This window comes from Spodoptera frugiperda, chromosome 9, assembly GCF_023101765.2.
Source record: "Spodoptera frugiperda isolate SF20-4 chromosome 9, AGI-APGP_CSIRO_Sfru_2.0, whole genome shotgun sequence".
Classification (NCBI taxonomy): Eukaryota; Metazoa; Arthropoda; class Insecta; order Lepidoptera; family Noctuidae; genus Spodoptera; species Spodoptera frugiperda.
The window spans coordinates 9,036,355-9,048,712 of NC_064220.1; the positions used below are offsets into that span (position 1 = coordinate 9,036,355).

Here is a 12,358-nt window from a genome sequence, read left to right on the forward strand (position 1 = left end):
TTGTAAGTGGTTTACGTTAATCTTCCATCTTTAATTGCCTCTGTAAATAGAGTGTTTCCCTAAGGATTCCAACACTAATTAACATGTGACCTTGTTTAATCAGTTAATTACACTTTAATTAACTTTAAACGAATACTGTTATTTTGGGAAAGTCGAATTTTAGATAAAATACTTTCTTTTATCCGCGGTTTTGACATAGCGTATCAGTATATTATGTTTTCTGTACATACAGCCAACTACCTATAACCTATGTGTCATGCAAAATTTCAAGAAGATTTGTTGTGTGGATAAAGAGTAAAGAGGTTTGTTATCTCTTTACTTTTTACAAACTTTCTTTCGTATTTGTAATATTAATTTGGATTAATACGACAAATCAACAGGTACAGCAGACTAGGGGCTTTACTCAGTACTCTTGAATCCAATGCCGGTCGATCGACATTGACATTCTGAAATTTCGTACTCTTGAGTTGCAACACTAGCGCCCATTGCATCTGTATTGCGTGGATATTGAATGAACTAAATGGTATTGAGTTTGGCTTTTCCAAACTCTGACAGTTTTGACATTGAATAATTATTGAGATTTTATTAGATTGAGATTTGTTTTAGAGTAAGCGCCCTATACCGTGTACACTATAGTGACTGACCAACCCAGTCTTTTCGATAGATCTTTATTTGATTTTAAATTTTGTTCTTCTGAAACAAGGTCGCAAATCCAATAAAAAAAATGTTAGTTAGGAGAAGGCTGCACTGACTTATCATTTATAATTATAGCTCCTAAACTCGGAAACTCGGAACTTGATTCGCTATCATTCTTCATGCGTATCCTAAATTCGTTCCAGTGCCATTCACCGCAGTTTTTGTTCTGAAATTAATTCTTGTTGATTTACTAAAATAACTTCGCGATAGTGTGGCATTACAATTATTTTTAAATACATACAATGCGCAGTAGATACGCGTCCCCATTTAGTCAATTCGTGTTTCTTTTTTTTTCTGTGTATCTAACCCATTAACACAAGATAATAAATAACCCATATAACAGGAAAAATATTAATGCTACTGCTATAATCTATCAAAGAAAGAAACGTGGTAAAGATATATAGTTTTTCTTATTATTATAGGTAACTAGAAAATACCTTTTTTTCTTGACGGGTGGAAACCTTCAAAAGCTTTTTGGGGAAAAAAACTAGGGAGTGTGGGATTAGAAAATACTTAGGTATAAAAAAAACATAGTTAACTGAGTCCGTTTCCACCAGTGTTAAGCTATGCTATTCTATGTGTACCAATGAATATGATTGGTGGAAGCCAAACGCATCCACAGCAACGTAGCATAGCACATCTCTGGTGTAAAAGCCCGCTTAAGGGAATAAAAACCAGGATAATAACCCATTATAATTCACTTACCTCCATATTTCCTAGGTCTCCCCTGGGCAGACAATGGACGTGGATGTAGTCTAGCGTGAAACTAAGTTACCTACGTGTGTAGTGGGGTAGGTAGAGGCGACCTAATTGGACGACCTGATTAAGGAACAAGGGGGCGCTGTGGTAGACAATTATAGTCCGTAAAGTAATTCCGCTATGTAGGTAGATACTCTAAGGAAATCTTATGTACAAGTAAAGAGGTGTTTTTTTTTTTAAATGGTTACTTATATCTCCATTAGAAAAAGTGTAAATTAAGGTATCTGAATACTGCCTCGGTGGTCGAGTGGTCGTTGTACTTTTTTCGGTTTTTCGTCTCAGTGGTAACACGGAGTCTGGAACTGTGTCCAGCATATGGCAATAGGCTCGCCCCCTGTTATATGGGACTTAAAACACAAATGGTGAAAAGTGGGTGTACATTGTATAGCGGCATTACGTGCCATAACGTGCACCTCTGCCTACCCCTTCGGGGATAAAAGGCGTGACGTTGTTGTTGAGTTACTGATACGCTGAAGTATAAACATGATTTCATTCATCGGTTATTTTATGTCATCGGTTATAGACGTACCTATCTTTACCTAGTATCTAACTTATGTGGAAATTGTCATTGACATCCGAAATATCAAAATTGTATGTTCAAAGATACATTCATGAACATATACGGTGACACTTCAGAGGGCGGAGCGATTGGCAGGCGAGGAGGTGTACATAGGCGACATATTAACTGTAAGGAAACCATATTGCAAAATATGTATAAATGTAACCTTTACTTTGTCTGTGGTATGATATTATCAATGAATTGAAGGACAGGGCATAAGAAGAAGCTTTGCTTCTTTAAAATCAGCTCATCATCATCACCATCATCATCAGCCGAGAGACGTCCACTGCTGAACAAAGGCCTCCCTCTCGAAGTTTTTTTTTTGAGTGGGGAAATTTTACTTCTCCCGCCTTAGGTGAGGAGAGAGGGAGTGTTAGACTCCTACTGACTAAAAACCACCCCGTTCCTTCTCTGTTTTTCGAGTCGGAGCCCCGGTAAACCCGCTAGGTAGTCTGCAAGGCCCCCTCTTAGTCCTCTACGTAAAATGACAAGCTTCTCTCTTAACGTACGTAACACGTACGTCTAATACGTACATTTAATTTGTACTCTGAGATAATCCAAAATCCTAATAACTCTTTGTCCAACGTGAGCACTAATCCCAAGACCTCGTTCTACAACAAGGTGCAGCTCACAAAAGGTTTATGCTCGATTAATTAAATATCATTGTAAAATAACTTTTTTTATCACTCCATTAAAGTCTATTCTAGCATGAAATGATCTGTCAATGAAAAAACCTATAGGTGGTAACTGGAACAATTTGTGGTATTTTAATTTGGTACAAATTTTAAACAAAGAAAGTCAATAGATTTCGTCGTGTACCAATTAATTTTAATTGTTCGAAGTACTCGACTGGCGAGTTCATCATGTAAAAGACGACCGGCAGTTGCGGAACGGACTCCAGCATTCTTACCCTATGTGAAAGGAGTAACCGACACCATCGGACACCTGTTACGCCGAAGATACAGCATCAGGACGATCTTCCGCCCACCCGGTCAATTGACGGAACTTATTACGCTCGCCTAAGGATAAGGATCCACTGGCAGTTCCCGGGGTATACATGATACCGTGCGACTGTGGCTATATATAAATAAATATACTAGGTTTGCCCTTTGGGATTTCTTATAGTAACGAAGTATATTTCTTTACTAGTAAAAAAGTAGATTTAAGACGGTGGCTGGGCATTACCTCCTGCCTGGAAGCCAAGTCTGCAATCTGCGTCAGCCTACAATGTTGCGGGTTTATTACAAGTAAAAATGGTAACAAAATTAAAAAATATAATTTAAATACCAGTAGTGCTGTGCGTGGAAAGCGGAATGCTGGTCATGAATATGAGCCTCTGGCATAGCTTGAAACTAGTCAGTTCCTCATCAAACAGTTACATGAGTAAGCCGATAGCATAATATTAATTTAGTATGTCTCACGAAAGTTATATTAAAATTATGAAAATAGCTTATTTAAACAGTAATGTTAAGTTGGAATTGTATGACAATAGATTCGTTCCCTCTTACTTGGGACATTACGTTTCTGCCTAGCTCCTCTGACTTGGTACTAAGGGTGATGTTTATTTGAACAATTAATTTAGCACTTTGTAAAATCATCACTCATACAGACTTTAATTCATTTGTTTTCTTTCTCAATAATAAACGCACGTTGTGACGAGTCGCATACGCATGTTTTGAATATGATATACGAAACTGAGTCTTATTGATTACCGTTAACAAGGTTTAAAATGCGATGTCTAATTGATACGCACTTTATGAAAACGATACGCTATAGAAAATTAAATCTTATTTATAAGTTAATAAAGCATGAATTGGTTCAATTCGATATATCGTGAAAGTGAATCATACTGTGATTAACCCTGCAATTGTAATGGTAAGGAATCGTCATTGTTTTGTTGAAAATAAAACAATATGTTAAGTAGCTACTATATGTTCAAGCGATTTTCAACCTAAAAAACATGATATTAGAAACCACTTTCAAATGTTCTAAAAACTTAAAGAAATATAGACATACAGTTTATTTTCTATAACACAGAAAAAAAAGATAAAGTATGAAGAAATCAGCGTGCATAATTGAATTGCTTAAACTGACAAAAAAATGGCGATTTCTAATAGTTAGATGTTTTTTATGTTTTTCTCTTAACAACTAGTTTCGATATTACTTTATCGAATAATAATTATCATTATGGGACAATTATCCTTGAAATTATTTATGTTTGTTTATCAAGAAGGCGTTTGTGATAAGGATTTAATGTCTGCAGGAAATGTCCATATTAGTTACATATTACATCTATCGCGTTTGATTGTATTAATGCCTTTGTTTGGATATGTTTCCTTATGTACAATACAGACATATATGTACTTACCTACTACACAATGTACATAGGTTGTGTATGACGCACCTAAGGTCATCAACCTTGCAAGTTCCCGATGACTGACCCATCTAGTTGTTGCTATGTGGAAAAAGTAGTTTTGTAGATGATAAATTGTCTGTTTTATAGATGTCTGGCTTTAAATAGTTTTAATAATCACATCAATCAGTAGTAAAATTATATTATACTAGTTTATTTTTTAAGTGCTACCTGTGTAAAAATGTTACAGTACACACCTAACGATTTACAATTACGATAACTGTACAGTTAAATCGTAGGTCCATACAGCCTACACCTGATCCGGAGCTGCGGTTTACCTAGCGGGTTTACCGGGGCTCCGGCTCGAAGGGCAGAAGTAGGAACGGGGTGGTTTTTAGTCAGTTTTTAGCCTACACACTTTACATTTTACTTGTACAGATTACTTGTGTGTGTAGATACAGTAAAAATAACACCCCTTTTTTTGCGTCGGGGGTTAAAAAAATTAAATCGGAAGGTGTGTAGCCTGCATTACAACGTATAGAAAGTTACTGTATCTACTAAATTGTATTATTAAGAGATATCTACTGAAAGTTCGGTTTCAAAATCATCGACAATATGAATGAAATTCATACTAAGTAGGTCAATCATTGCTTAATACATATACTGACTAAATCTAGACTTTATACCTAACTAGCGACCCGCCCCAACTTCGCATGGGTGCAATGGTGATATATTATGCATGTGTTATACATATAAACCTTCCTCTTGAATCACTCTATCTATTAAAAAAAACTGCATCAAAATCCGTTGCGTAGTTTTAAAGATTTAAGCATACAAAGGGACATAGGGTCAGAGAAAGCGACTTTGTTTTATACTATGTAATGATTAGTGATACATAATTGTTTTAAACACAGTATATCCTTCAAAGGAGCAACAGCAGTGACGTTCACCATACGTCCCTACTTAGTGTATAGGTAGAGCACCTAATAAGGAAGCGGAAACTAAAGTGAACTATTTGACATGGCGCGCACGGTGAACAAACGACTCCGCCATACGTAATGCACTAGTTCTGGGGCCGTCAACATTTTCTTACGTGAGCGTTTTTGTACTGACTGATTGACTGACTGACTGACTGACTGACTGACTGACTGACTGACTGACTGACTGACTGACTGACTGACTGACGGACTGACTGACTGACTGACTGACTGACTGACTGACTGACTTTACTAGTGGCTGAAATTAATAACAAATTCTGTGGTATTTTATAAATAAATTCTATAAAATTAAATGTTAAAAATCGACCTTAATTCCAAATGCTTTTGTTAGATAGCCGATAGAAAACTGTTACGCACTAATTAATTAGAACAAAGCTAGAATAATAGATCAAGAAATTAATTGCTTTTACTATATTTAGATAAGTGAAATTATTATCAATTAATTGAGTGACGCAAGTGTCATTTTCTCTGTCAACCCCAATAGCATACAATATTTGATGATATGTGTAGGCTGTAGGTATGTATAGGTGTTGTCCAAAATTCAGGAGGCACAAAGTCTGACAGAATTCTAGATTAGAAGAAATATTATTATGATAACTTATCGATAAGATATTCGAGATTACCTTTGGTAAGTATGGGGTCATCAACAGTTTGTATCGCGTCATGTTTACGTATAGAAACATCTAGATTTTGGTTTATTTCGTCATCTATTTTGATAACCTATTCATATGTTATGCAGTAAATTAACGAAAACGAAACGAGAGCGCGTTCGGCGTTCTGATTGGCCGGCGCAAATGAACCAACTAATCAGCGAACCGAACCCGGTCTCGTTTCGTTTTCGTTCAACGTAAAACAAACTCGTACTGAGTACGTACAGGGTACAGAAACTTTCTGAAAGCTTTTTTCAAGAGGGAAAGTCATCTAATGTCTTCTTCCGCGTTGGTCGAGGCGAGAGGCAGTGTCAGACTCTTACTGACTAAAAACCACCCCGTCCCTACTCCTGCTTTTCAATCATTTCATTTCATCAGATTACCTTAGGTCTAGGTAAATATGTATAAACACACTTATACCTACATAGGTATCTAGTATATAGTCAATCCTTTGTCCTTACTTCTTGTTTACAATATAACCCTTGTCTGATAAATAGAGACATAAACCATATTGACGGATAAGGACATTCCACGTGAATTCACTTTCAGATCGATTTTATTTTATCTTGCATTGAGTCTAATCATGATTCATGACGCTAAGGTTGTTGGGAGGATAAATGAGTGTTTACGTGTAAATAGTAAATGGTTTATTGTTATAAATAATGTGTTGTTAAGTGTACTTTTCCACCAGAGATGTGCTATGCTATTTTGCTGTGGATTTGTTTTTTATATGGAAAGATGGGTGTTGTGGATGCGTAGTATGGTGTATCTGTGCTATGAATGGCTTTTCTACTAACGATGCATCGTATACTCGAGCTACGCATCTTCCTCGCATAGCTACACAGCTTAGTATCAGTGGAAAATGTCACATATTTTAACATCTTCGTAGCATAGCTACACACTGGCAAAGCATTTTGATATTTCTTTTCAGTGTTGGTGACATTGGACACTGTTCTTAGTGTAGGGCCATACTACAGATAAACTTCTGATTGTACCTTTATAAAGTTTTGCCTCATAAACCACTAGTTGACGCAAGCAAGTTTGTGTGTTGATTTATGCATCTGTTATCGTATCATTCGTATCAATCACCTACGTGTTGTCAATTTTAATACACAAAAACAAATAAAAACATTAATCATTTAGTTTGTATTACAAGTAGCTTCATTACAAAGATATTTAAACGTGATACTCTTCATAAAGTATTCTCCCTTCGTCTTGTAATTTTGAATTTGGTTATGGACCGCGGATGTGGAGTCATGCCTTTTGAATAAACATCAGTCCATGGTCTGTTGTAGTAGTTATTTTGAGACCTTCGATATCTATACCCTTATATGAGTATGAGTTGTTTGAGATTGTTTTACGTTAAAGTAATCGAAACGTTAGCGCGCTCTGATTGGTCGGCTCGAATAAACCAACCAATCAGAGCGCCGAATGCACTCTCGTTTAGATTACTTTAAACGTAAAGCAAACTCATGTATTGTCATAGTTCATAGATTCTCGTACTTTCGTTCCACACTTACGTGCCATGACGACTCGCTAAAATGTTAGCATCATGTCTCTACCTAGGTCTTGAACGATAAGAATATACGTGACAGACAGACAGACAGACGATCATAATCTTATTAAACATTGTAATCTTTGTCTGACATGGAATCATCATTTATCAATATCTAATAGATAAAACTAATAGCATGTCTTTTAACAGCGCAAACCGTGGTAACCACGCTTTGAACACATTCTAGACAAAAAAAAAAAATACACACGAATATATCAAGCTATAAATAACCAGTCTATCGTGGTCTCGCTTTGTATGATCTTTCTGCACATTCGACGGTCAGATTATACTGGTTTATATAACTTAATGTGGAAGCTGAGTATACTTTAAGATATGTTTTACGCTTATTTGTGAGAGAATCACGCATCGATCAAATAGGTTATAGATATGGACCACGCTGGCAAATCCTTTAATAATCATATCACAGTTTGATATGCATGATGCGGAGCTGCAGATTACCTAGCGGGTAACCGGGGCTCCGACTCGAAAAGCAGGAGTAGGAACGGGGTGATTTTTGGTCAATAAGTGCCTGACACTCCCTCTCGCCTCGCCCAAGGCGAGAGAAGCGATTGGATGATTTTCCCCCTTAAAAAAGGCCTTAAAAACTTGACCGCGGCTGTTCAAAAGTACTTTTGTACTGTTTTCGCTCTAAATTTGAAGGTGACACCCAAAGACCTAACCTGTCCTTGAACGTTAGTAATTCAAGAATTATGTAAAATAATAATTAATGTTTAGGTAGGTACACTATCAAATATTCCCTTTACGATCAAAGCCACCAATTATGGCCGGTAGTTATTAATTAAATTCTACTTAATTTGCCTTTTTTTTTTTTTTTTTTTTTTTTAGGGTGGAAAATCATCCAATGACTTCTCCCACCTTGGGCGAGGCGAGAGGGAGTGTCAGACTCTTACTGACTAAAAACCACCCCGTTCCTATTCCTGCCCGTCGAGCCGGAGCCCCGGTAAACCCGCTAGGTAGTCCGCAGCTCCGGATTAGGCATCAGCCCTACTGGGCCCCATCTGTGGTGGTCTGATGGCTCTTTGAGGCGCGCGCAGAACGCGACGCGCCGCACGCACGGGTCTGGTTCTGGTCGGGCGGCGAGCTACCCTTGCTCACCGTCCGCAGACCCGCACTTACGGTGGCCGGAGATCGTCGCGCGATCCCCGACGCCCGGAGTGTCTCTCGCGACGGCTGGGGCGTGAGGAAGTTCGTTCCCTCACGCGCCCCGCCTCCTCCTTAGCTAGCATGACTGCTTCGCAGAAGGAGGAGACGGCATCCCAGTCCCCCTCGCTCCGCACCATGGCTTGTATCAGTGCCGGACGCGAGAGGGCGCCGTCGCCGACCACATCCCTGAGGACACGGCGGTGCTCAGCCCACGCAGGGCAGACCGCAAGCGTATGTTCCACCGTGTCCTCCGGGCGGTCTTCGCAGTGATGACACCCGGGCGTTTCCTCCCGCCCAATCAGAAACAGGAACCTACCGAAGCTTCCATGTCCGGTAAGCACCTGCGTCAGGCGGTAGGTGAGGACGCCGTGGCGCCTCTCTAGCCACTCCTCAAAGAGGGGACTTACCGCTGCAATGACAGCGAGCCCAGCCCTTGGTTGCGACAGTCGCTGCTGCCATTCCGCCATGAGATCGCGCCGGAGCTCATCCCGCCACGCATTAATCTGGCGCGGCAGTGGAGTTTCGCCCCGGCGACGCGCGTCGGCGCGCAAACTAAAGACGCGCGCGAGCACCTTCGCCTCCAAATCCCACGGCGGGAGTCCGGCAAGGAGGTTGGCCGCCTCTCCGGAGATCGTGCGATATCCGCGGATCACTCGAATGGCCATGACCCTCTGGGACGTGAGCAGCGCCCGAGCTGGCCGCCGCATCAGGTTCGGCGCCCACACAGGGGCTCCGTAGAGGGCCATGGACCGCACGATCCCCGCGTACAACCTCCGGCAGGAGGCATTTGGCCCCCCGAGGTTGGGCAGGAGCCGCTTAAGCGCAGCCCCCGTCCGTTCCAACTTAGGAGCCAAACGTCGGAAATGCTCCACGAAGTTCCATCGACTGTCGAGGACGAGTCCTAGGTACTTCATCGTCGTCTCGACGCCGATGGTAACCCCTCCTGCCGTTATTTGGGACCCATCCGGAGGTGGCGCGTTTCCGCGGCCATGAAAACACATGGCCTCGGACTTGTGGAGCGCCACCTCGAGTCCCAATTGCCGGATCCTTGCAACGACCGTCGCAACCGCTCTCGCCATTAAATTGGCCGCCGCCTGGTGCGACCTCCCGTGCGCTAGCACCAGCGTATCGTCGGCGTAGCAGACTACGCTGACACCGTTCGGGAGGTCGGTGCGCAGCACCCAGTCGTAACCGATGTTCCACAGGAGCGGCCCCAAAACCGAACCCTGTGGAACACCGCGCGACATCTCTCGCCGATTCCACTCACCTTGGTGACCGGGGTAGGTGACGAACCTATCCGTCAGGTAGGCCTCGATAACACGACGGAGATAGGTAGGCACCCGGTGGTACCGGAGTGCCTCCAGTATGCAGTTCCAGGGTAGAGAGTTAAAGGCGTTGGCGATGTCCAAAGACACCGCCACAACGACCTTACCCCTGGACACTGCAGTCCCCGTCGTGAGGTCTCGTACGCGCATGATGGCGTCCACCGTGGAGCGCCCTCTGCGGAAACCGAACTGGCCATCCGCGAGGTCCGGCCCAAGTTCCGACAAGTGCGCGACGAGGCGGTTCGAAATTATCCTTTCGAAGACTTTTCCCACCTCGTCGAGCAGCACAATGGGCCGGTACGCGGACGGAGAGTCCGCAGGGCGCCCCGGTTTCTTCACGAGGACCAGTTTTCCCGTCTTCCACTGAAGTGGGAACTGGCCCCTCTCCAAGCATGCGCTGTAGAGACCTAATAATCGAGGCCCGAGAGCCTCTGAGGCCAGGACCCACGCCTTGCCATGCAGGCCATCGGGTCCTGGGGCGGTATTCTTGGCGCCCATCCGGCGCACCGCCGCTCTCATTTCTGCCTCGGTCACCTCCGGAACGATGTCGTCGTCGTCGTCGCTGTGGCCCGCATTGGGCACCGCAGGGGGCGGAGTCATGGATGGAGGGGTGAAGCCCCTCCATAGTCGGGGGAACAAGGCGCCGACCACCTCTTCCACGATTTCTGGCCGGAGACTCTGAGTCAGCGGGGGAGCCCAGGTGCGGAGCTTATCGCGCACCATCCGATAGGGGCGCCCCCATGGATCTCTGTTCAGAGTCTCCAGCATCTCCCGGCGGGCTTCCTCTTTAGCCCGCCAAATCTCCGCTTTTAGGGCGGCCTTTGCCGCCTTGTACCCCTCGTACAACTCCGCCTCTCTTACCTCCGCGTCTGGAGCGCGGATACGGAGCCTGCGGTGCCTGGTGTACCGGCGTCGCGCAGTAACGCACGTACTGCGTAGAGCAGCCAACTCTTGCGACCACCAGTACACCTGGCGCTTGCGCTGACCTGGCCGGACCCGGGGCATCGCCACGTCACATATTTTGGACATGGCGTCCTGGAGCCATCTTGCTTCCTCATCGATGTCGGCAGGCCTGTCTGGTGGTATCACCCAGGCCTGCACGATTGCGGCTTCCAGGAAAAGCTCCCGGTCCAGCTGTCTTAGCGCCCAACGCGGGCCACATGGGGCCTGTCTGACTGGCGGGTCCGCGGACTCGGCGGAGACGTTGAACCGGATGTACCGGTGGTCAGAAAACGTCTCCACCTCCTCCATAACGCGCCAGTCAACAACACGCGGTGACAGAGCGGGGCTGGCGAACGAGATGTCCACCACCGATTCACCCTGCATCCGCACACACGTGGGGACAGAACCCCGGTTCAGGACGACTAGGCCTGTCTCCAGAGCCCAGTCTTCCACCATCCTACCCCGAACGTCGGTCAACCGGGAACCCCAAGCCAAGTTCTTGGCATTGAAGTCCCCGAGGACAAGCACGGGGAGGGAACGGAACCCGACGACGACGTCAACCAACTCCCTCAGGGAGTTGTGGAACTCGACGAGAGTTCGGTTCGGAGAGAAATACACGCCCACCACAGCGATCTCTCCGAACCGTGCTGCGACACAACCCCGGCCTCTCTGAGCGCTCTCGAGAGTCGGGGTACCGGCGGCGGCCGACGAGATGATGGTCACCGAGCCGTCCAAGTCCGCAACCCAGTGATCCCTGGGCGGGACGAAATACGGCTCGGAGACCACAGCGACATTTATTGACCACTGCGCCATGCTCTGGAGTAGAAGGTCCTGAGCGGCGGCGCAGTGGTTGATATTCGCCTGGAGGAGGCGGAATGGAGTCATTACTGACAATCCATCACGACCTCCTCCCTGGCGGCATTACGGCTGGCGGTGGCCGCGGCGGCGGTAGCAGTGGCGACTGCGGCGGCGGCGGTGGCGGAGACGACGGGGGCGGCGGAGGGCCTACCCTTACCCCTGGGTTTGGTAGGCGGGGAGCAGGCCTTGCTCCCGACCCGGTGATTGGCCGGCTTGCCGGCCGCTGCACATGCGTCGCAGTGCAGCGGGGCGGTGCACGTACCGGCCTTGTGACCGGGCTGACCGCAGCGGAAGCAGCGGTCGCTGCGGTCAACCTCCGAGGTGCATTTAACGCTCACGTGGTGGCCCACGTGGCAGCGGTAGCACCTCAGAGGCCGGGCCTCGAGCAGCTTGACCTGCGCCGAGACCCACCCCACCAGGAGCCTTCTGCCCTCCTTAATCTTTTTGGCCGCTGTCACGGGGCAGCTTACCACCACCGTGCGCAGCCCCGAGTTGTCCG

General features: G+C 45.1%; 1 protein-coding gene across 9 annotated transcripts in view; it reads left to right on the forward strand.

Annotated features, from left to right (window-relative positions):
• The window catches only part of LOC118270896 (E3 ubiquitin-protein ligase goliath), a 122,870-nt gene that overhangs the window by 64,277 nt on the left and 46,235 nt on the right, over positions 1-12,358 (forward strand). The gene's annotated exons all lie outside the window — the stretch shown is intronic.